Below are 13,057 nucleotides of genomic sequence, written 5' to 3' on the forward strand. Positions count from 1 at the left end.
GGAGACACCTAACTATCGGTCCTGATCCAGTTCCCAGGAGAACACGGTTTTGTTGCTTATTCCGTATGTAGATTTATTTATTTTCCCATAGCGCTACATATCTTCCATAGCTACATATCTTCCATAGCGCTACGTATCATTCCGTTCCTAACAGCAATCCTGCAATCTATGCTCTTTTCGGTTTATATTTCCATACCACCCCCGTTACTCGTCCCGTTAGCCTGTCCGCTCACATCCCTGGATTCCAGCTCAGGTGACTTCGTGTCCGATTCGGTTCAAGTCTCCATCACCTTAAGCAACCCGTTGAGATATGAGTATGACTAGACGGTCAACAGGAAACTCGCCCTCCCGTTATTTAGAAAATAAAAAATATTCGGAAATCCCCCGGTGCTTACCCCAGCCTGGAAGTGTGCAAGCTCTGTCTGGAAATCCGTTCAGTCACCGTGGATGTAGCAAAGAGGAGACCAGGGGCTCCTCACGCAAGAACTGTTTCAGGACAGGGCAGTCCTAACTTTTGCCGGAGCTGCATGCTCTGCTGCCGGATATCTCAAGTTAACGGCAGTCCGCTGTTAAGACGGATCACTGAAATGGTCTCGCCGGAGGAGTCGACCGGCCGTCTCTTGCCCCACGTCCGGGCGCCAAAACTGTGGACACTTTTTGTGACTGAAGACAGAGAAGAAAATTAAAATTAGTCAAAAACCTTTTATTAATACATACCAGGCAAGGGTAAAATGTCAGAGAAACACAGTCCCAGGACACCGCGCTTCATCTGCCTCGAGCGCAGATGTCCTTGTTCTTTTATACCTTTCTAATCTCCTGATCGTTGACCATGTAAGCAAAAAATAGCATCCTGACTCATTGTACTTTTCCAGTTTTTGTAAAGTCATTACCCTAAAGGTATATTTTCTTGTCACACACATCATCAAAAGAAACTTCCAGAAAGTATACATGCTTTTTGTCACGCACGCCAAACACAAACAAGTTTCATCACTCTGTCCTATTTTCTATACACACATGCATTTTGTTCAATTACATCTTTTTATGTTTTCACAGTATCTACATATATATCTACATATATATACACATATATATATATACATATCTACATATATATACATATTACGATTGTTATAGTTCTCTTTGTATACCACGTTGTCAGTTCAGCACTCCGGTTGTAATATGACCAAACCATGCAAGCACACTCTTGAGAATGCAACGTATAGTTGTACAGGAGAAATCAATCTTGCCTCAAATCAATGGCAACCTTTTGTAGGTCTATGAACTTAATTTAAACTTTAGGTTTACACGGTGCTTTGTTTCCGACGTGCTGCGTTTAGTCAGTTCACGTGAGGCGCTCTCTTGTGTGATGTTGCGATGTCCGCGGCTTTATGTAAATACCTCGTGACTTCTCATTAAACTTGTATCTCGCGAATATGGTATTGCAAACGGCAGCGGGAGCATTTCTATAAACTTAATTTAAACTTACGGTTTACACTGTGCTTTGTTTCACTCCTGCTGTGTTCAGTCAGTTCACGTGAGCCGCTCTCTTGTGTGATGTTGCGATGTCCACGGCCTCTTCCTTGTTTTGTACGTACTGCGTTCATAGTCAGTTCACGTGATTACGTGGGAGGCGTGATGACGCAATACGCAACTCCGCCTCCCACGGCCAGCGAGCTGCATTCCATTACAGTATATGGACAAAAAAGAGGTTCCAGTTATGACCGTTACGCTTTGAATTTCGAAATGAAACCTGCCTAACTTTTGTAAGTAAGCTGTAAGGAATGAGCCTGCCAAATTTCAGCCTTCCACCTACACGGGAAGTTGGAGAATTAGTGATGAGTCAGTCAGTCAGTCAGTGAGGGCTTTGCCTTTTATTAGTATAGATACAGACCCTATTAATTTTTATCTGTCTGATTATTGGACTATTCACTATAATAACCACAGACACGTTTTATGTTGATTAATATCTCATTTATTTATTTATTTTCAAACAAAGGGGATACGGATAGTTGCAACATCTTTTTTTTTTTTTCTGCATATAATATTCAGCAAAAGCAAACACACGACTCACTTATTTCTGATTTCTGGGTAAACATATCCAGTTTCATATTTTCAGTTTGTCCCCTTTTTATTTGATGAAAGTATCTAACAAATAATCTGGTCATTTAGATGAACATCTCCTGGGTACAAGTCCAATATTTGTTTCATGGTAAGTCCTTTTCTTTTTTGATTCAAGTAGAAAACACAGTGGTGGCCACAGCTGTTTGATGAAAACTCCTGTAACTGAATACTGTTATAAGTGATGCAATTAGCATTAATCTTCAAAAATTTCATAATAACTTCGGGAAATATTTCAGAATCTGGGGGAATCCCATACGAGTCAAAAAATTCAGCTTTTCCATGATTTGCAAGGTAAATGGCAATCCAGTGCTTTCCGGGTTTATCATGCGGGTCTGTGTTTACGATCATAAACTGAGATCTGGCAACCAACTTCTCCTTGGGCAGTTGATCTGAAGGGAATACATCCAGAAAATGGATGCGTGTCAGTGGCCCAGATGCAAGGGTGGTCCTGAGCTGCTCAGTGTCCAGAGGCTGCATGTCTGAACATGTCTATGGCTTAACTGTAGTCTTAAATAACTTGCCGAGGCATGTTAATTTCAATGATGTTTGTCAAAAACCGCATACACAATAATATTCACTGTATCTTGCAGCGGTTGAGCAAATCTTATTTCGGCCCTGAGGTTGCCTGTTTTGATGAGTGAATAGTGTCCTGTTGATTCAATATCAGGGCTTAGGTTGAATGCAAAAAGTGAATAGCCTTTAGCAAACTCTTCACAATCAACTAACAGGGCCTTATCTTTCATCCTCTTGTCTGCGGTTTCCACCAGTTGGAAATATTCTCTGACACAGTGACCATTAGCAAAATCAGGCTGCAGAGGCTTGCTGGGTATCTGCTCTCCATCCAGGTAAAGAGCCATGAAGTTGATGTTGTTATGTTTAAAATTAAAGGGGTTGTGTGTAAAGTTGCCACTGAAAGCTGCATTGTCAACAAATCCCAAAAAAAAACAATTTTGGCAGCTGTCCCAGAACCAGGTTTTCCTGGTTGCAAACACGACTACCGGTAGGTATGCTGAACACTTTCATTTGAACCCGGTCAATTGGGTATTTTGCGTTGCTGGTCATCAAGGCCTCAGCATGACCCGGTCTGACTGCAGGGTTGACTTGAACTCTTTTCACAAACAATGATGCTGATAAAATGGTGACCTTAAATTGGTCACCATTGCTCATCAGACAAAAGTCATCTTTATTTCATACCAACTTTATTTTTACATCAACCCCATTAATTAATAATTTCTCTTGAAAGAACAGATCTGCATGGATGTGACCCAATAAATCAACCCTGTTGCTTCTGGACATGTAAGCAGCCCTTTTATTGAAGCCCAAATTTGGTCCATCCAGAGCAGTGCCTTCGTGTTCACCGGGTGTGTCTTTACAGAACAATCCAGCTGAAAATTGTGTTTTCAGAGTCTCATCTCCATAATTTAGTACGGTTTCAATAAATGCTCGATATGGGTAACAGTTATTGCTCTGGCTGATCAATCTGTCCCCGATGGTAATATCCACCTGACTGAACAAAGAAGCAATCGGGTAGTTTACAAGGGCAACACATGAATCTGCGGCCAGATTTGTTCCATAATTTTTATTTATTTTACAGCTTAAGTAGAGGAGTGTGTTGTTGAGGTCCAAGTATTGATCATTTCCAGCAATCGAAAACTCAAGTGGAGCACTTTCTGACAATTCTGTGAGAGGCGGCACTTCGACATAGTAGCTTTTTTCAATGCTGGTTTGTGTTGGTGACAGGTGAAATACGTCCAGTTCCGATTTTGCACATTCATCTGACGCACAGTGTACAAAAGCCATGTTAAAATATATCACCAGAATTTTGCTTAGTTCTGGATCTTCTCTTGGTTGACTTTCTTTTTCTTTTGGCAGAGTGTCAAGCTTTTTTCCTCTTTGCTCTCTTCCTGGGCCATGCAGGTGGCCCGAGCAGTGCTAGATGGGGTGTGCGTCTTTTTCTTTTAATACCTCTCTTTATAACAATCATACCCAAACCTTCTTGTTGGGGTGTTGCAACTTTATTCATTACAGCACCTGCCACGTGACTCATGACATCATTAGCAATGCTTTTCGCTGCAGACTTGACATGAGGTTTAGCAATTTCTAGCCCACGCCTAAACAGAGGTACTGCTTTTCTAAAGAGTGCTTTAAAAATACCACCAACGCTGCCGCCGTACTGGACCGGGAAACCATGAAACCCTGATAGTCCATTGCCCGCTTGTGTCTTGTAATAAGCTGCGTAGGTGCGTGGATCTCCATAGTTTTTTGTTACAAGCATGTTTAAAAATTGATAGATCTTGCTGGACGAAAATGCAACTTGATTATTACCTTACCATACTGGAACGGAACTGGTCTTAATTTCAATCCTTATAGTATTGAAGCTTTGCACGGCGAGAGGTATGTAGTGTGGCTTTTCAAAAAATATGGTGACATTTGCACCGTCTTCACCTTTTATGTTTACACATCTCAGTAATGGCGCATGCGCATCTCCAACAAGTTGTGGTTCGATAATATCTGTATACACGAACATAGTGGAAAAACCACCTGTGATATCAGCTGGGTGAAGTGACTTGTTAGACGGCTTGTCTGGCTCAAACCCGAGAATGTAAGCCAGCTCCCCGGCCACTTGGAGCAAAATACTTTTATCACCCATCAGGTGAACGGTTCTACTGTCATGATTGTATTTAAGCATTATCTTCGGTGATGACGGGATGGTATTAATGACATGATTAATTTCCAACAACAATGCATCTATAGTCGTGAAATAGCCTTTGTTTAAAGTGTATATCCATTTTGTTGATCTTGCTTCCTCATTTATTAGTATAAAAGGTGCTGGTTGAGTGATGGAATTGAATGTTTTTGGATAAGTCAGTTCCACCAAGCCCACTTCCCAGTCTCTGGACAGTTCTATTGTCTTGGCTAGCTAAACAGTGAATGATGCTATAGCATTGTTGGGAAAAGTCCTGGCCGATAAATTACTTGGCAGTGTTACATAAAATCCATTTCTGACTGTAGAAATTTTTTTTCTTGCTTTCTTACCTACTTATATCTTTCACTTCTGAAGCCTTGACCCAACTGTTAAATTTCTTGTCCCAGCCAAGCCATTTTACCAATACATGCTTGTTTCTACCACGCCCACGAGTGCCTAGAATTTTCTGAATGCGGTACACCTGGTTAGCATCGGGGTTTATTTTTTGTAACTCTTCTGCATAAAACGTCCCTTGAATTTCATCACCTGCATAATCTTTTAGATTATAGACAGGTTTGATCCGTTTAAAACAGTCCACGATAATAAATATTTCATCTGTAAATGACTGCTCATAGCCTTTTTCGAATACACCTTTTAATTTTGAAACTCAGACATGATCCCCTATTTTCAAAGTGCTATTTTCCAAACACTCAGAGCATTTTCTGGAGTCACATCTACAGGTCTTGTTTTAATCGTGGTGTGAAAACTGTGGTTATAACTCTGCAGAAAGTCTGACAGGACATCTATATACCGAAAAGTATTGGCATATGTAAGATATTCCCACATTTTGGACTTTAAGGTTCTATTGAACCGTTCTACTATGCTGGCCTTTACATCACTGTTCATGACAAAATGCACAATATTGTTCTGTTTTAGTAGTTTTTGTACCAATGTGTTATGAAATTCTTTGCCTTGATCTGTCTGTAGCTTCTTAGGAACTCGACCTTGTCTAAAGATCAAACTAAAACCCAGAGAAACTTCTTTCCCTGTCTTGGCCTTTAATGGCACAGCCCAAGCATATTTTGACAGCACATCGATACACGTGAGGATAAATTTATATCCATCATTGAATTTTGAGTAATAAGACATCTCTACCAAATCGGCTTGCTACTGGTCATCGACCGTTGAAACAATTGTTCTGTTTCTCTTGAACCTCAGCCGTGCTAGTTTGTGCACACTGTAAGTGTATTGTCCACTCATCCATTCCAACACGTTTTTTCGCTTAACATTTTTCCGACGATTTGATACATTTCTCAAGAAGCTATTAATACCACCAAAACTGCCAGGCTCCTTGGGTGTGTAATAGATTCTCTCTAAAGTTTTCTTGTACATCCACTCTGAAAGCTATTGTTTTAAAACACCTTGGTATCATCTACTATATGTCTTGCTTTATAAAGGGCATGGTTTTACACGGTGGGCGAGGTAACGGGATGCCCAGGGTGTGTTTTGGGCTGTACAGCCAGCTTTCCTTGCCCGTGTAATAGTTTCTCTCTAAAACTTTCTTGTACATCCACTCTGAAAGCTATTGTTTTAAGACACTTTGGTATCATCTACTATATGCCTTGCTTTATAAAGGGCATGGTTTTACAAGGTGGACAAGGTAACGGCATGCCCTGGGTGTGTTTGGGATGCACTGCCAGGCTCTTTGGGTGTGTAACAGATTCTCTCTAAAGCCTTCTTGTACATCCTCTCTCTGGTCTGTCACTCACGCTCTCTGTACTCTCTGTACACACACACCCCAGCCTGGTGCTATTCGCAGCCAGGAGCAGGATGCTTGCTCCGTCCCCATTGCTGACTTACCTTTTGACGCCTTACTGGGGCCCGAAGCGCAGGCTCGGATCACAAAGATGAACAGACCCAGTTTTTAGGATCAAGGCTAAGAGCAGCCGACCATTTTCCTTACGCACGACTGACAAAAGGGCCAATGCCGGTCAAACAGCGCACCCGACAACAGGCAGAGACCAGAGCGCAAGGGAAACGACCCATTAATCAGGTGGCATACAGCGGGTACCGGAAATGCCAGGGTGGCGGGACAAACACCTGTCAAAATTTATGATGTATAATGGTGACGCCTTATACTACTTCCCTAGAACCTGTGTCTGACCAACGAGATATTGACGAAGGTCAAATATTTAATGAAGACACTGTGTCTGATTATTCGGATCTGCGTACAATCCAGTGCCCCAATCACATTTGGAAATCCTGGGTAATGAGAATGTTAGGCTGATTGTGAGATTCTTCATGGAACTGTGGTGTTTTTGCCTGTGTATTACCTACCTGCAATGGCATGAAACGCCTCTTTTATTTTCTGCACACACAGGTGTCCAGGAAACACTATGAAAACCCGAAGGAAATATTTCAGAGCCAAACAGACTTTATGAATTGCCTGGCAAACTGCACTTTTAGATAGATTTTCCACATTGCCTACAGTATATAAAAAAAGTGCCGCTTGCAAAAAACCTCAAAGCAATGCATACTGTCTGTGTGGTTGTGAGAGCCTGACTTTGCCTAGTTTGACTTCGAATATAATGTGCTAATAAATCAAAGATTTATAATCTTTCAAAGGTACAATATTCCCCCTCGGCTAAAGCGGTATCTTTCGAAAAGAATTTCCTCCGGGAACAATAAAGGATCTTGCCGATCGCGCAAAACCCTCTCTATATGAAATTCTCTTCTTATAATTTGCGCACCAATATCAATTGGTTGCTCATTCATGAATGATGAAGTCATGACTAAATGAATTCCACGCACGGACACTGATTAAGTGTGTGAGCTAATCCTTGTTTACATCAAACAAACCTGCTCTGAGCAGGTTTGAGGATTTGGATGTGTTGCTATGACAAAACATCCAGCAAGAGTTTTGAAAAACTGACAGATCCAGGATCAGGCCAAATCGTCAACAATTACATCCGGCTAAACGAGTAATCCACGTACGAAAAATACCCCCCTGGTCATGTGGTGGCTTGTTTTGTGTTTCATTATTGTTTAGCTGCTAATTAAGGAAAAAGAGACAACTAAGGGGCCTGAGTCAAGTTAATTAAAACTAAGGCAAAAGAAGTTAATTAGCAGCAAAAACTGGTCACTAATAAACAAGATAGAATGAAAACCTGCAGCCACTGCGGCCCTCCAGGACCGGATTTCGATACCCGTGCTCTATACAATATAAAACAGATTCAAGGAATCTGGTAAAATCTCAGCATGACAAGAGCAAGGCCAAAAATGACCTCTTAATATGCATGATCTCTGATCCCTCAGTCCTTACTGTCTTAAAAACCATTATGCATCTATAAAGGATATAATGACATGGGCTCTGCAATACTTTGGTAAACCGTTGTCAGTCAGCACCATTTGCTCCTACATTGACAGATGCAAATTAATGCTTTACTATGCAAAGCAGAAGGTACAGGGTGGCCCACGAAAAAGTAGCCCACGTTACTATAGTATTACTGGCGGCCTTCCGTAAAGAAAGAAAGAACTTCTGTATTGCGCGCTTTGCTGGGACACCAGCGGTAGGAAACTTTGTAGCAAAAATGTCCCGCGTTTCCTTAATGGAACCCGTGAGAACGTACGCCTCCACTATCGCGATTCTTTGTGGAATGGGATACATATCGCTCCGCTCGTACTCACGTTCGCACCTCTACTGTTCCTTCAACCCGGCAATATGATGCCTCCTTTGTCGCCGTTTCCCCAGACTAACAGGACCCGGGGGCAGGGAAGCGTGACGCAAGCCGCCAACGCGGCGTCCCCCAATAAACTCGGTGGAAGGGTTTGGTTGACAAGGTGCTACGGGGAAGGATTCACTCGGCGCGCCACTCTGGCAGGAAGGCGGGCTACTTTTTCGTGGGCCACCCTGTATCACACCAACACTGTTTTGAAGCGCTGCAGACTTCTCTAGGTCCAGTCTCATCTGAGATGGTAGCTTGCACATATGTGAGGGCACCATTAATGCAGAAATACAAATACAAATTTTGGAGAAGCATATGCTGTCATCCAAAACATAATAATTTACAGGGATATCCCTGCATTTTTCAGTAGGACAACGTTAAGCCACACTTTGCCCAGATTACAAGTACATGGCTTCATAATCAGCGGGTGTGGGCACTAAACTGGCCTGCCTGCAGTCCTGATCTGTCTCTAATTAAGAAAGTGTGGTGCATTATGAAGTGATAAATACAGCAATGAAGGCCATATACAATTCTGCTGCTGAAGGAATGCATAATGGATGAATGAGGAAGACATTTCCCTTTTTTTAAAAATTTTATTCACACAGTATAACATCAAATCATGTGTACTCCATCTGCGCTCCTCATGAATGTTTAAAACTCAAAAATGCACATCCAAATTACTAACCAATACTAAATATTCACTTAAATATTTAAACTTAACAATATAAAAGCATGTACTGTATACAGCACAGTCACACAAAAATGAAGTGTTGTACATAAGTAAACACATAAATTACATACAGAGGATAGATTTATTTATATATACACACTCACAAGTTTGGGGATGGCCACTCCATATATTTGAAAAAGCTGTTGAAAAAAAGGCAAAATAAAGGACGTCTTTACAGACAGGTGGCCAAAAGAGAACTGACTAACATAGCTGGATCTGAGATATAAATATTGTAGTAACAGAAAGATGAGGGTTCAGGGAAGTTCGGAACTGAAGTGAGTTCATTAGCTTCAGTGCTTTGGAGACTGGAAAACTGGAAGTGATTTCATTGGTCAGCAGGTTCCGGGGTCAAAAAGTCTCTGTTTTTATGAAAATGCACACAGTTTAATTTCTTAATCATGAAATCAGGGCATAGAACAAATAAACAATAGCAAATAAATAAGTCAAAGAACCATTAAGTGTACAAAATTGTATTCACATTTTTTATTTATCAAAGTGGCCACATTTTGCTCATAGTAGCCAAACACACATTTGGCATTCTTTTTATAAGGGAATCAAATATTGGTCAGAAAGATCTTCACAACATTACTGCAGAAATTCCCACGAATGTGTTGCATTTGTAGGTTGATTTCCTTTCACCCTTCTGCCCAGTTCAACTCAACTAACCCAGTAGGGTCTAAGTATGGACACTGTGCTGGCTAGTCCATGCTTTGAAGTGTACCTTCTTATTCTTTTCTTTTAATGTAGTTACTGAAGAAATTTGTAGTTATTCCCTGAAGATAGCCCATTTCTTATATTCTGAAATTTCCTTCTGAAACCTCTAGCAGTTTACTGTTTACCTTTTCACCATTTTAGGTTTTTCATTCCATTTCAGCTTTTAAATTTGAAGAAAAAATGGAACTACTGAGGTGTTCTAAAACTTAACTGGAAGTATGTGTAAACTGGTTCATATATATATATATATATATATATATGTTTTGATACATTGGTTTGAATACATACAATGGTTTGGATACATTGTGACAATGCGGGTTCGGCTCCACGCTCCCATCGGCTATTAGGGAGCCCTTGAACCCAACACTGTCGGTAATGTCACCGATGAGCTAGACAGTGAGGCAATAAACAATTGAGCAAGTGGATGATGTATTAAATGTGCAAAGTGCTTTTATTCAAAAGAACAATCAAAACAATCAGTGTTCTAATACAGTGTTGTGCAGTTCATTCAATAAATAAATAATCCAAAAACATGTGGAGGTTAAAATCAATAAACGAACTCTTCTAAAAACCACGAGGTAAAATAGCACAGGAAGCAATATGTTAAAATCAAAAAGCCAGATGTCTTCTGTTTAGCCTGGCGGCTCCCCTGCTACACCCATCTGGGTTGTTCTACCGGAGAGTCATCCTACATGCAGCTGACCTTCTCTCTACCTGCTTCAGCTGTTTGGATCGCCTCACCGACCCCTGGCTCCGGTAGGCTCTTCCAGACAGCGACTTGGGTTCCTCAGCGACCGGGGTGCCCACACTGGGAAATACACACCCCAAGTCTTAACTCCCGCTGCCGTTCGCGGCCTTATGGGGAGAGTCATCCATCTTCTGGTCACTCCCGCCATTCAAAATCAACGCTGCGGGAGCGACCACTACTACTACTCCTCGGATGTTGGCCTACCACCCAAGCTACCTGTACAGCTGCTGCACGAGCCTGCACTCGCTCACTCGCTCTCCCGCACCGACTTTCTCTCTCTCTCTACTGCTTCCTGCCTCCTCCTGCAACCTCTGTTTCTTTCCTTTTCTCTTCTACTTCTTTTCTCTTCTCCCTTTTAACCTGCTCACGCTTCTTTATATATGCGGAGAGGACATGGCAGCTGCAGCGCATTAGCCACAGGAACAATCACGGATGTGGGCAGTCCCTCACCTGTGCACTTCGGTGAGAAATGCCCATACCGCAGATCACCCTGCGGCTTGCTTCAGCCACCACACCCCCTCGCTAAGCCGCGAGCGCGGCGATTATTTATTTAAAACAAAACGGCCTTTGCTGGAAGAGCTGTGGACCCATAACACCACATACATCCGTTCAGATATACTGTATTCAGTTCAGATCCATAGACCAATGGAATAGAAGGACTGGGGGAGAGAGCTCCTGCAAAGTATTACCTCCCCTGGGATACTGGAGAGCAGCTCGCCTGGGCAGTTGCATCAACACGGGTTCCTCCAGCACAGATTGGGAGTGAGACTTTAATGTAGCCTTGTGGGTTCCCATGAGGGACGCCAGACAGAGTTGAAGAATCTGGCAATGGATTTCCATTGTACCTGAATCACCTGGGACACTTCCAGGGCCTATTTAAAGGGCGCTAGCCACTGCTAATGTGGGGCAAGAGCTGGGAGGAAGAAGACACAGCTTACCAGAGAGGGAGTGAAGAAAGAAAGAAAGAAAGAAAGAAAGAAAGAAAGAAAGAAAGAAAGAAAGAACACAACCTTGTAGTGTTTGGTACTGTATAACAGAACTGTGCTGTAATACTGGGAACGGAGTGGATTGGTCCCCAAGGGGAAGATTAATAAAACGAGTGTTGTGTGGTAAAAGCCTGTGTCTCTGCCTGCCTGTGTCGGGTAAGGGCTGCTCTGCGCGCCCCTGATCTCCAGAGTGGCATCCCAATATATACATTGGTTTGAATAAATCCATTCAGATATATGCATTGGTTTGTATAGGTCCATGGTTCAGATTTTTACATTGGTTGAGATACATCCATTTGGATATTGTGGAAGAACACATGCTCAGTTTATATTGTATTTATGTTTATATATGTTTCTATTCAAGGTTTGCACTCTGCTCTATCATTAGGGAAATATATGTTGTTGTTTAACAATAAGTAATGAAGTGGGTTTCATATATTTTAAATAGTTTCATACTAGTCTGTATCATGATAGGTACTTATTAGGTATATCAAACTTCCACAGGTGATCATTAGTGTTATATGAAGATGATGTGACTTACGTCCTGTTCTTGTTAAAGGAGTATACTGTATTTGGAGTTTAAGGGCAGGCTGTTGGTGATAAGATAACTAATGATCTCTGTAAGAAATAAAGCCGATAAATGTTTGCTAAAGTCTCTTGCACCCTGAGCGCATTTTTCAGCATTCTCCACCTGGTTTATGGGGTTTGGGGTTACCAAAAATAAAGCCTTATTATTCAAAAAATAAAGGCAGGACAGTCAATTTTTCACTAAAACCTGACAGATAACTTTTTAAATGTGATAGAATCTGTGTTAGAAACTGCTGCTAAACTAGAAAAAAAAATAGGCGCCCAGAGTATTTTTCTTTCTTCAAATTTTTGTTTTCTTATACAGTGTATATCATGTACAAGTAATTCCAAAGCAGTTTTATCATCTCTGGGACATGTCAACTGTACCTTTCTAAATTTTCATGTTGATAACACAAAGAAATACATAGTTACAGCACTTGGCACCATGGATCCCTTTCCACTATCCAAAATCTCTCCAAATGCAAATCCAGGTTCAGAACACTTTTATTAAATATTAAACAGTGAATCATATAAAAACTCTGAAATATAAACACCTTTGTGTAGACAGTTTCATGCAACATTAATAAACGGAGGTGCAGAGATAATCATTGCAATGTACATGCACATTACAGGTATATATAATATATACATATTATGCATTATAAAATGTACATTATGGCTGCTTGATGGTGCCATCGTCAATATAACATTACATATAATACTTTCGAGTAATAACGATTTACTCTGATAAAAACAAAACTAAATACAAATTACACTGAG

The sequence above is a fragment of the Erpetoichthys calabaricus genome, chromosome 11 (genome assembly GCF_900747795.2).
Source record: "Erpetoichthys calabaricus chromosome 11, fErpCal1.3, whole genome shotgun sequence".
Lineage (NCBI taxonomy): Eukaryota > Metazoa > Chordata > Cladistia > Polypteriformes > Polypteridae > Erpetoichthys > Erpetoichthys calabaricus.